This window comes from Schistocerca gregaria, chromosome 5 (assembly GCF_023897955.1).
Source record: "Schistocerca gregaria isolate iqSchGreg1 chromosome 5, iqSchGreg1.2, whole genome shotgun sequence".
Lineage (NCBI taxonomy): Eukaryota > Metazoa > Arthropoda > Insecta > Orthoptera > Acrididae > Schistocerca > Schistocerca gregaria.
The window spans coordinates 348,891,499-348,904,816 of NC_064924.1; the positions used below are offsets into that span (position 1 = coordinate 348,891,499).

The following is a 13,318-nucleotide window of genomic DNA, read 5'->3' on the forward strand; positions in this document are numbered from 1 at the left end:
ACCTACAACGTGCTGACATTAGGAAAGTTTCCAACCGATTTCTCATACAAAAACAGCAGTTGGTGAAACGTTGTTGTGATGCCTCGTGTAAGCGTACCATCAAGTTTCCGACTTTGATAAAGGTCGGATTGTAGTCTATCGTGATTGCGGTTTATCGTATCGTGACATTGCTACTCGCGTTGGTCGAGATCCAATGACTGTTAGCAGAATATGGAATCGGTGGGTTCAGGAAGGTAATACGGAACGTCGTGCTGGATCCCAACGGCCTCGTATCACTAGCAGTAGAGATGACATGCATCTTATCCACATGGCTGTAACGGATCGTGCAGCCACGTCTCGATCACTGAGTCAACAGATGGGGACGTTTGCAAGACAACAACCATCTGCACGATCAGTTCGACGACGTTTGCAGCAGCATGGACTATCAGCTCGGAGACAATGGCTGCGGTTACCCTTGACGCTGCATCACAGACAGAAGCTCCTGCGACGGTGTACTCAACGACGAACCTGGGTGCACGAATGTCAAAGCGTCATTTTTTCGGATGAATCCAGGCTCTGTTTACAGCATCATTGATGGTAGCATCTTGTTTGGCGACATAGTGGTGAACGCACATTGGAAGCGTGTATTCGTCATCGCCGTACTGGCGTATTATCCCGCGTGGTGGTATGGGGTGCCATTGGTTACATGTCTCGGTCACCTCTGGTCCGCAATGACGGCACTTTGAACAATGGACGTTACATTTCAGATGTGTTACGACCCATGGCTCTACCCTTCATTCGATCCCTGCGAAACCCTATATTTCTGTAGGATAACGCACGACCGCATGTTGCAGGTCCTGTACAGGCTTTTCTGGATACAGAAAATGTTCGACTGTTACCCTGGCCAGCACATTCTCCAGATCTCTCACCAATTGAAAACGTCTGGCCAATGGTGGCCGAACAACTGGCTCGTCACAATACGCCAGTTACTACTCTTGATTAACTTTGGTATCGTGTTGAAGCTGCATGGACAGCTGTACCTGTACACGCCATCCAAGCTCCGTTTGACTCGATGTTCAGGCGTATCAAAGTCGTTATTACGGCCAGAGGTAGTTGTTCTGGGTACTGATTTCTCAGGATTTATGCACCCAAATTGCGTGAAAATTTAATCACATGTCAGTTTTAGCATAGCATATTTGTCCGATGAATACCCATTTATCATCTGCATTTCTTCGGTGTAGCAATTTTAATGGCCAGTAGTATACATTATTTTCCATCGCAGTGATTCGATTTATATTTTCTGAAATTTATTTTCGTTTTTCTTCTTGTATTGGATGTGTAAGTGGTTGGCAAGGCGATACGCAGCTCACAAATCAAACCGGAATGTTTGCGCCGCCCGTTCGATGTCGCTGTCAGACAATATCTCTTCCCCCACCCACGTATTCTCTCTTGTATCTACAGTTTTCCCTTCCCAGCCGCTCAGCTGATACATATTCCACACGTTCTGATTCAATATGGATGTGCCCCGAATCCAGAAATCTGCGATTTCAAACGTCAAACACAGCCTGTGACGCGCTGAGGTTTGCATTTACATCACGACGAAAGGGAATCGAAAATCTGGCATATATGATGAAAACTGCCTGATATCTTTCCACAGTCGGTATTTTATTACTGATTTTGCTTTGAATGCTGATGTTATATCTTTTCGTAACCTTAGGTACGAGCAAAATCCCGATTATTTGAAGAGTCGAACTATCGTGTGTAATCAACTTCAAACTATTGAGCCCTTTAAAAATTATTTTTGTGTTATATGTCTGACGTTAAACATGTGAAAGATAAAAACTTTAGAATACCTTCGAAATTATGCTTAACGTTTGTTGGATGTTGCTAAGTGCCCTCGTTATCAAACAGTAGATGAATGTAGTCTGGGAAACTTGCACTCCGTTTTAAGCAGAAGCTAGTTTTTCACGCATCTCAATGTTTATGACGTCATATTTCTGTATTATGCTTCATACGATGATATAATATTGCAGTCACGTTCAGTAGCAAACATGGGTATGGTCTACAAAATATGTTGCGGACAGAGTGAGCAGTAAAGAAGTAATAGATTAAAAGACCAGACCTGATGCTGAAGTTTTATTGGATGAGCGAGGAAAATGTAGTAAGTGCTAAACTTTCAACCTTTCATCATTTTGTGGGTGGTGTTAGTGAGATATAGTTTCTTAAAGTTTTGAAGTTTTGTGTAAAGTTTACTGGAAGTTCAAAAATGGATCTGAGCACTATGGGACTTAACTTCTGAGGTCATCAGTCCCCTAGAACTTAGAAGTACTTAAACCTAACTAACCTAAGGACATCACACACATCCATGCCCGAGGTAGGATTCGTACCTGCAACCGTAGCGGTCGCGCGGTTCCAGTCTGTAGCGCCTAGAACCGCTCGGTCACCCAGGCCGGCTTTGCTGGAAGTGTTATCATTCTCAAATACAGATTGAATAAAGTCTGTACAATTTATGCGCAGTGTGCTAAGCTGACTGAAGACAAATACAGTTTCTAACAGTAATATTTGTCTTACTGTGTTAAACCTTTAACATAAGATTATATCTTTTAATGAGTATATTATGTCAGCATTCAAATTTTTAAACACGGTTATTAATTATAAGAAATATTGAGAATAAATTTCTGTTTCCTCTGGAAGCTGTTCGACAGGTAACCCGCAAATGGGATTGTGTCTCAAGAATTGTCCGTTTCTGTTTCAAATGTTTCAACTCTTGATCGCTATTAGGAGGAGAAACTGATGTTTCTTTACAAGTTAGTTATTTATTTATTGAAGACACAACCAGTTCTGAGAACTGGAACTCATTACAAGAAGAAGTAATACTCACTTTTCAAGTCCCGTGGGCAGCGAGGGAAATCACAACAAACGAAGATCTGGCTGGCTGGGCAGGGATAGAACCGCTGTCTTCCCGAATGCGAGTCCAGTGTGACAAATAATGCACCATTTCTCTCAGACTGGCATATTTATCTGGTTGCATCCATAAGGAGCAGTTAGATGAGAACGAAACGGATGGAAAGAGCGAAGTAAACTGTGTGTTATTTCTTAAGTAAGCCCCACAACTGTTAATACACAGGATACGGGCAATGCCTTCATGGAAAAACGTTTACGGTTGCCTACAGAAGCGTCATTGTAACCAGGCGTGCACCTCTTTATGCGAAGCAAATCGACGAGCACTAATGTCTTTCTTCAAGACTCCAAACATACGGAAATCATGTGAGGAGACCAGGACTGTTTTGAGGATATGTAAAGGCTTCCCAGCGGACCAACCGCAACGCAGTCCAAATATTCTTGGCAGTATGTGGATTGGATAGCTCTTACACATTTTCCATACAGTACTGATCTCTCTAAGCGATTTCCATACCTTTGCAGTCCTGAAGAAAGACTGCAATTGTGATTGCGATTTGCCTTGGACAAAGAGGTGCAAACCAGGTACATCTCTGACTTTTCATTTCTTCACGGAAACGAGAGAACAGGGGCTTGTAGAACTTAGTTACTTTAACAATACATTGTTGCTACTACGAGGGCTATTCGGAAAGTAAAGTCGGGTAGGTCGCGAAATGGAAACGACAATGAAAATCCGATGAAGCTTAACACAGATGTGTTAGGCAGTGGCTCTAGTATTTCTGTCGATCGCATCACGTCGCTGTTTTCAGTTCTGAGCACACAGTAAGCAAGTAAAGATGCCTAGAACACTAGTGTCTTCCGCCAAGTATGGGTGCCTGCTGCGAGGTATCCCCTGATTTCGCTCAACCCCACATAACACGCCCGTCATGAATTTCTTTCTTCATGACAATTCTCGGTAGAGCACTGCAGGGGCCAACAAGAAGCTCGTGCAACGTTTACGAGGGAAAGTGTTTAATCACCAACCGTACAGTCCGGCGTTGGCGCCCTTTGATGTTCATCTCTGCTCACATGAACTACTGACTATGAAGACAACATTTGGGCACAGACAATAAACTGCAGACCAGCGTAGAGAAGTGTCAGGAAGCTCAGGAGGCTGCCTTCTATGACGTGGGTATTGGAAAGTTGGTGCAAAACCACGACTAATGTCTAAGTTGGAGCGAAGACTATGTAGAGAAGTAGCTGGAAGGTGTAGCAAACTTTTGTAAATAAAACATTTTTGATTTTCACTGTGCCTTACATTTCGCGACCGATCGCACCTTACTTTCTGAACAGCTCTCGTACATTTGTTACATGAAGTCAATATTTTTAAGCAAATGAAGAGAACTAGTTACATAATTCTTTTTTCTCATTCAGGCGGCTCTTACGTAGTCCACAGTGAGAGGTTTGTGGCCCGCTGTATTAGCAAGTCTGCACACCCGTACTATAAAGCAACGAAAACTGACATCAGGCAAATGTGCAGAATACACGTTACCACATAACTAGGTGTTACAGAGAAGATACTTCTCAATCTGAGAACAGAGATTCGCATTCGGAAATTGCTTAAAACTTTTTAATCTGGACTTGAAAGAAGTTTACAGCACCAGCTGAGGAACAGCATACGAACAATAATAAAAAATCTGTCATCGCAGTAACGGAAAACTCACATTTTTAAGGAGAGAAATAGATTGTTTTCTAGAGCCAAGCAGCTACTCTCGTGCTTGTCGTGTGTACTCATACTCCGGCTAATGTCTTTGTTGTGAACCAGCAGGCTTATAAAAAAAAAAAATCTATGGAAATACCCTCACCTTATATTCTTTTATCTTTTCTCGTTTTTCAGTCACGCCACTTTCTATCCCTCAGTTCTCGTAACTTGTCTTCTATCCTGTTTCTGTTTCTTCACCCTCTTCTCACTTTCATTGCTACCACCACTCATAATTTAAATCTAATTGCTTCTAACTTATCTTTGTAGCTCTACTTTTCATGAGCGAATATGAACCGTATATTTTTCGGCTCTTGCTACTACTGTTTTCCTTTTTATATATCATTTGGTTTTTTTCTGGATGCCTCCTCCAGAACTCAGTAACACGATCAGGTGCGTTTTTAGATCGAGTGATGGCAATCCTCATCGGCTGCTGCCTTGCACGTACGCTGGTGGAATATCGTTGCGTGCGAACGCCGCTGCCGTGTTAGGTGGCGCGAGGCGAAGCGGCCGCTCAGATTCCGTATCGCCCCCTCATTCATCACTTTAATTGTCCTGTTATACGTTGGCTGGATGTCAGGTTTCACCCTCAGCCAGCGACGTTGATGACCGCTCGCTCTCTGCGAGTGGATTTATGGCTTCTCCCGGTTGGCGAAACAATGACTGAAGTGGGAAAAGCAGTGCGTCATGGGGCAGCCTCACATTCGATGAAATGAAACGTCCTGCTGCGTCACTCGCAGAACGCACAAAAGTTTTCAGGCAGCTTTTCTTATCAGACTCGCGTGGTACTACGCCATATCGGCAACTTGCACTTCACCGACGTTTGCAGTTCCCACGACAAGGCAGCGTGGTATCTGATGTAGGTAGTAATCTAATTTTCTTACCCTGAAAACAGGCGGAACACCAACAGCAGTGCGTTAATATAATGAAGAGTGAAAATAACTACATCTATAAGAAAGTTTATTATTATTATTATTATTATTATTATTATTATTATTACTATTATTTTTAGCCCGATCAGTGGCAAAGAAATTCTCGTCACGTTAAAACGAAAACTGAAGTTACATTAATACATGACCAAAAATCAACATGGTATCCTTCACAATTACATATCGTGCACTTTTTGGCCCTTTGTATCGTTCTGCTGCAGCTCTGCTTCATAATAAACGAAAGATATAGGTCAGATGTCTACAACATTAAAGATAAAGTTGAGGTAGTCCGTTTAAGTAATGTGTGAATGTTGAATTGGTATCAAGAACTGTAAATATTCAATTTTAATAAAAGCTTATGATAAATGGATATATTTTATCGAGAACAAGTAGAAATGCAGTAACATATGCAAGATAATAATGAATGCGATAAATAATACAAAACGTTTATATGTAATTTATATAATTACACTGTGTTATTAAGGCCAGAGCCACTGTAAAAGTCATAATAAGCTTCATTAGAGTGAAATACATTTACTGAACTCGGGATAGTAATGAAAAGAATGCTGAATGTAAGTCATAAATTCCTTGTGACAAAAGAATAATGTGGTCATAGAAACGAGGTTCCTGCTCGAATTGCACATTTGTGCTATAGGAGTTCATTAAAAAAAAAAGCGAAGGGATACAACCTATGTACATTCTTGTTATTAATAGATTACGAAACTGCGTTTGACTGTATGGTCAGGAGTCAATTATGGAAAATAACGGAAATTGAAGGACATCCCAAACATTACTTAATTATAATAACAACAAGAAAAGTTTTGCATCGCCTGGGTTCCAGAACTCCTGAGGATAGACGTCGACTGTGGATATTGTATCACAGACACAGTCCCTTTGACTGTTCACAGATGTCACAAATTCTCTCAAAGATGTAAACGACCATGCATGAGCACCGCCTATTAGAAGGAGGGGGCCCGACAGCCGATCAGTTCCAGTCAATCCACCACGGCGCATGTTATCTGTAGTTCAACCACGCCTAGACGGTTAATTCTGCCGTTCGATCGCGTCCGCATTGTCACTTTGTGCCCGGAAGGACTCTCAACAAGGGCAGTGTCCAGGCGTCTCGGAATGAACCAAATTGATGTTGTTCGGACATGGAGGAGATACAGAGAGACACGAACTGTCGATGACGTGCCTCGCTCAGGCCCAGACCCACCAACCACTCGATGAGGATTGGGACAATCTGAACCAACATTGCCCTGACGAACTTGTGGATAGAATGTCACGACGAATACAGGCATGCGTCAATGCAAGAGGACGTGCTACTGGGTATTAGAGGTACCGGTGTGTACAGCAGTCTGGACCAGTACCTCTGACGGTCTCGCTGTATGGTGGTGCAACATGCAATGTGTGGTTTTCTTGAGCAATAAAAATGGCGGAAATGATGTTTATGTTGATCTCTATTCCAGTGTTCCGTACAGGTTCCGAAACTCTCGGAATCGAGGTGATGCAAAGCTTTTTTTCATGTGTGTTCTTTTCGACGCCCCTGCGATCGTCAGCAGTTGTTTTGTACTCCCATTCCTCTCTCAAACCTCCCTTTCTCATTATTTTTTCTCTTCATATTATTCTCAGCCCTCCGCGCTTCCTCCATCCCGGCGGCGACCATTTACGGTATTGCTTGCTCCTTTTGGCGTACGTGGCAACACCATTGAAGAGTTCTATTGTCGATTGTTTGGTCGATTGGTTGTTCCGTATCCGTTATCTCCGAAATTTCCCATTTCTTCTCCTCTCTTTTCTGGATATTCTGGCTGTCTCCTTAATTCCTGCACTATACTTTTCTGGCGTTACCCCAGGGTCTACCCTTCTGCATCATATGCAGAATCGTATTCATTTTTTCTTTTGATATTGGCCTGCTCCAAAGAACTCCATTCAGCATCTTAATTCCTCCTCTTGCCTACTGGATCATCTCTTCCACGTCTGTTTCACAGCTACCTGAAGTACTGATGATCGATCCTAAGTATTAACTTGGTTTACTGCTTTAATAGTCCTTGCGGCAGTAGTATGTCCCTTCCATAACCTTCTACTTCTAGATATTGTGTTTTGTTCATATCTGTTTTAATCCCGCCTCGCTCATATGCTTCCGTCAGCTTCTCTATAATAAACATGATACCTTCGCGTGCGTTGTGGTATCAGTGCTTGATCATCGGCAAATAACAGTGAGTAGATAGTTCCATGGTGGAAAAGAACTTCGACAGCGCCACACTACTGGTTCTGTAGTTCCAATATACAGGGTAGTCCATTGATCGTGACTGGGCCAAATCTCTCACGACATAAGCGTCAAACGAAAAAACTATAGAGAACGAAACTAGAAGGGGGAAACCAGACGGCGCTATGGTTGGCCCGCAAGATGGAGCTGCCATAGGACAAACGGATATGGTTCAAATGACTCTGAGCACTATGGAACTCAACTGCTGTGGTCATCAGTCCCCCAAAACTTATAACTAATTAAACCTAACTGACCTAAGGACATCACACACATCCATGCCCGAGGCAGGATTCGAACGTGCGACCGTAGGAGCAGCGCGGCTCCGGACTGGAGCGCCTAGAACCGCACGAACACCGCGGCCGGCCCGACAAACGGATATCAACACCGTTTTTTTAAAATAGGAACCCGTATGTTTTATTACATATTCGTGTATTACGTAAAGAAATATGAATGTTTTAGTTGGAGTACTATTTTCGCTTTGTGATAGATGGCGCTGCCAGGAGGCGTGGTCTCTGTAAGAGCGCTGAGGCCCCAAACTCACCGCAAGAGAGACATTGACGGACACTGAAGTGACAACAGAGTGAGCACGTGTACACATCGATAGTTCAGTGCACTCAGTCTTGCTAGAAAGAGAAAAATGGAGGCTTGGAGAGAGGAGCAGAGGGGTGTATTGTGCTTGCTGGCAGCGGAAGGAGTGCGGGGAACGGACATTTATCAAACAATGGCACTAGCGTATGGAGAGCGCTCGATGTCCGTTGCAAGAGTCAATCCGTGGCACAAGCGATTCAACGATGAACGGATATCATTGGACGATGACGCACGACCTGAAACGCCACACCAAGTTACCGATGCCACTGTCCAGCAGACGGATGCCCGCGTTATTAAGTTACGGTAGCAGCCACTGCTCAAAACATCGGAGTGAGTGTTGAAACTGCTGTAGACATGCCTTGCTCTCCTTACACTTGTGCACTAATGAAGTAGCAAAATATGGAAAAATACGAGAAAATAATTTTCAATAGCACATGCGGAAAGTCTTTTTACCAGTTGCAGAAAATACACTACTGGTTATTAAAACTGCTACACCAAGAAGAAATGCAGATGATAAATGGGTATTCATTGGACAAATATATTATAATAGAACTTACATGTGAATACATTTTCACGCAATATGAATGCATAGATCCTGAGAAATCAGTACCCAGAACAACCACCTCTGGCCGTAATAACGGCCTTGATACGCCTGGGCATTGAGTCAAACAGAGCTTGGATGGCGTGTACAGGTACAGCTGCCCATGCAGCTTCCACACGATACCACAGTTCATCAAGAATAGTGACTGGCGTATTGTGACGAGCCAGTTGCTCGGCCACCATTGACCAGACGTTTTCAATTTGTGAGAGATCTGGACAATGTGCTGGCCAGAACAGCAGTGGAACATTTCCTCTATCCATAAAGGCCCGTACAGGACCTGCAACATGCGGTGGTGCGTTATGCTACTGAAATGTGGGGTTTCGCAGGGATCGAGTGAAGGGTAGAGTAACGGGTCGTAACACATCTGAAATGTAACGTCCACTGTTCAGAGTGCCGTCAATGCAAACAAGAGGTGACCGAGACGTGTAACCAATGGCACCACATACCATCACGCCGGGTGGTACGCCAATATGGCGATGACGAATACACACTTTCAATGTGCGTTCACCGCGATGTCGCCAATCACGGATGCGACCATCATGATGCTGTGAACAGAACCTGGATTCATTCCAAAAAATGGTTGTTGTCTTGCAAACGTCCCCATCTGTTCACACAGGGATCGAGTCGTGGCTGCACGATCCGTTACAGCCATGCGGATATGATGCCTGTCATCTCGACTGCTAGCGATACGAGGCCGTTGGGATCCAGCACGACGTTCCGTATTACCCTCCCAAACCCACCGATTCCATATTATGCTAACAATCATTGGATCTCGACCAACGCGAGCAGCAATGTCATGATACGATAAATCGCAATCGCGATAGGCTACAATCCGACCTTTATCAAAGTCGGAAACGTGATGGTACGCATTTCTCCTCCTTACACGAGCCATCACAACAACGCTTTCCCAGGCAACGCCTGTCAAATGCTGTTTGTGTATGAGTAATCGGTTGGAAACTTTCCTAATGTCAGCACGTTGTAGGTGTCGCCACCGGTTCCAACCTTGTGTGAATGCTCTGAAAAGCTAATCATTTGCATTTCACAGCATCTTCCTCCACCAATTTTAATTGCCAGTAGTGTAATTTGTTGCTTTTATTGTGCTCTTGTCCTGGCCGAAACGACACCTCCGTCTTTAGGAGTAGGACTAAAAGACTGTTAATATAATTTAGATTCCACCCAGAACTGAGAGCGTGACACAGCTCTTCATTAAAGAAATTTTTCGACTGTGTAGAGCATTTCTTCAGAAAACTGTCGGATGGTATACTTTCCGATAGGTCTTTGTCATTTCAGGCGTATCAGCGTAATACTGTTTTTAAACTTCTGTCATTTGTACATTCTCAGTTTACATAATAATACTTTACGGATGTGATTAAGTGTACATGTCCCATGTCTACCTAAATAAAACCATTACTGCGAAGTGCCTGAACGTATTAAAATTTCTTGTATTACGTGTGGCTTGTATAAGTAAAATGTTTGTTTTCGTCATCCAACATACGTTTCGCATTTTTGTGAAAAGTCAGAGAATAAACAAGGAATTGTTACATTGTTTGGTAATATATACATTATTCAAAAGTTATATAAGTACTTGGATATAGGAATTTTTATAAAATACTCTATGCCACCATATTAGAGTTTCAACTGAAGAAAACCGTCTGTAATGTAATGTACAGTATTATACTGCCTTGATTTTGTATTCTCTGCCAGTCTGCAACAATTTAACTGTCGATCTGACCTATAAATCATTCAAAAAATTTACGATTTGACACGCTTTTGGGAGATTCAAATAGAAGTAAAATTATAGGACAGCTAAAAGAAAGGGACTGGAAAATGTGACTGGCTGCTCAATTACGAAAAAAGCCATGGGTGAAACAGTCACCCTGTTAACACATTAAGAACATCTACCTAAAACTATAGGAAACAATTTGGACAGATCGCAAAAACGTAAAAGTCGAACCACATTCCTTTCAAAGTCACTTTAAATAGACGCCAAATCTGCCGGTGCCCTCTGGTCCGAAAATAATGCAGTCTAGTAGAAAGGGGCGCACAGTGATCTGTACGGCAGGAGCACCACACATTGGAGAGTCCTCTCACCAGAGCAAGAAGCCATACGTCATTGGGCTGTGACCTGTCCGAAGAAGGGCAAGGAGGACCTCATCCCGTCTTCATGGCTGAAAGGAACTACGCCACGGCCACTACAAGCAGCTTTTGATCAGTCACTTCCAGCCCCTCTAGGCTTCCCATGACTGTGTACCACAACAGCGGAAGGAGGATAACACACTGCAATAAATGGGGATCGCTCCACGCCTCCTGGGCTACTACACCCGTCCTTTCGTTACCCGCAATATCCAGGTACTCTGGTACCCAGGTGTTGTAGCTGGAGGAGGGCCTCCTGGATATTTTGGACTACATTATCTGCCGAGTACAAACGTTGCAGAGAATGAAGGGCACTCAGAGAACCGCAACAGACAAGGAATTTAGCGCTCAAAGAATGCCTCATCTGCTCCAGTGCCCACAAGATTTGGCACAATAAAGCGTCGAAGACAGTAAAGTTTCTAGGCAATCAGGCCTTGAGGACACGATCAGGGAAAACAACAAAGCAATCAAGGGAGCTCCTTATTTAGACGCATCCGTAAAAACAGTTACAGAGTTGTGGTACTTAGTAAAAATGGCAGAAAATAATGTACATATTAATGAACGGTTTGTGATAGCATTTTACATTAATTAGGACAATAATTGCATGAAACATTGAAAATTAAATTTCTGTTGCTCCTTGAAGCTGTTAGAAAACCAAGCTGCAACTGGGATTAAATGACTAAGTGATGGGGTGACCGCCTTAACCATATAGTAATATAGATGGCGACACGGTTGACCTGTGTAGGCTGCAGCTCACTGCAGCCACATTAACCATGTTAGCGATAAACGTCCTTTCGATGGTAGGCTTTTCTTTACGATATTACTTGGACGAAACAACACTTTAGAAATGATACTGTGACTGTCGCAGGCCTAGGAAAGGCTCCTTATAGAACACAGAAGATAAGAACAAAAGGGATAACAGACCTCGCATACCTCTCCCGATTATTTCTTAACTTTCCTTAATTGTTTTTCAATTTTTGCGGGCCAGACCCTTTGTGCCTGCAACTTTCATAGGGCCTATTTCACTAACCTCTTGGTGCGAATGTGAAGCTACGAGATTCTCATTCTTTGCACGGCTCAAAATTCTTATCAATATCTGTAGCTATTTTCAGATAATAGGGGAAAATATTGTACCTGGAGGATAGGGCATAGTGTGCCTAAGAACACGTGATGTTTCCTGGTCGGCGTTTCAGTCCAGTGACTGATTTTAGGGGCACATGAGGGAATATGCATTAAAAACCGCAATAACCAATTTCCGGGATTTCCTGCTGGTTTTGTTGTTGTGAGTCATGAGGTTGCGTTTTGTCCACCGTTTTGAAATATTTTGATTTGTACATATTATAGTGCTGTGTTATGTATAAAGCTGTTTGGAGGATATTGATAAGTTCCTGGGTTACAGATATTCTTCATCAGTCGTACACTATCTTTACCTTGAAAGGGGATAAGATCATCTACCATGGAATATGTAATATTTGCAGATGAACTAAGTTTCTTTAATGGCTTAACAAATTTCACTGTCTCTTGAAAATGAAAATTTGTGTTGGTAGCGAACAGCTTCTATTTCAAAATGTTTTTAACTCGTAACTGTACTTCTTAATTTCACTTCACTTACCGGTTATTGGTGTCCTTCAGGGTAAAAATATAACACATAGACTATTAAATACGGTATTTACAAGATCTTCTCCATTGTGACTCTTTTAAATTTGAATGAAAGATTTGTCCCTAGGTAGATTATCATGTCGCACCTTGAAAAAAATTTTCACATTTGGAAAAACCTTTCCGTAGATTCTGAAGGCGAAAGTATGAAAAGTGTTCCAAGGTACAACAATCTCCCCTAGTTCATTACGGACAACTGCAACAACTGAGAAAAGATATTTTCTGCAAGGTCATTAATATACGAGGTACGTTCCATACTGATTTACCCTTTGTCTTTCTCCATCATTCATGGTGCGCCAACTGACCCATCACTACAGTTGCAAGTATGTAAGACTTTCAACTGACCATAGGTGGTTCAACAATTGCTAGAAGTGAAATCCCTGCACTGTACAGCACATTTTCCCAAATGCTGTCATGATATGAGGAGAGAACATGGAGTGTGGTCATCAGGGACAGCGCTCCACGACGTGGTTTCTATGGAAGTAGGGAGTAAACACTGAGGATACTCACAGGTGTCTGAAGAGAGCGCA

The 13,318-nt window shown here is 42.8% G+C and overlaps 1 protein-coding gene across 1 annotated transcript in view; it reads left to right on the forward strand.

The window, feature by feature from the left end:
* Positions 1-13,318, forward strand: part of LOC126273337 (uncharacterized) — a 443,662-nt gene that overhangs the window by 372,089 nt on the left and 58,255 nt on the right. The gene's annotated exons all lie outside the window — the stretch shown is intronic.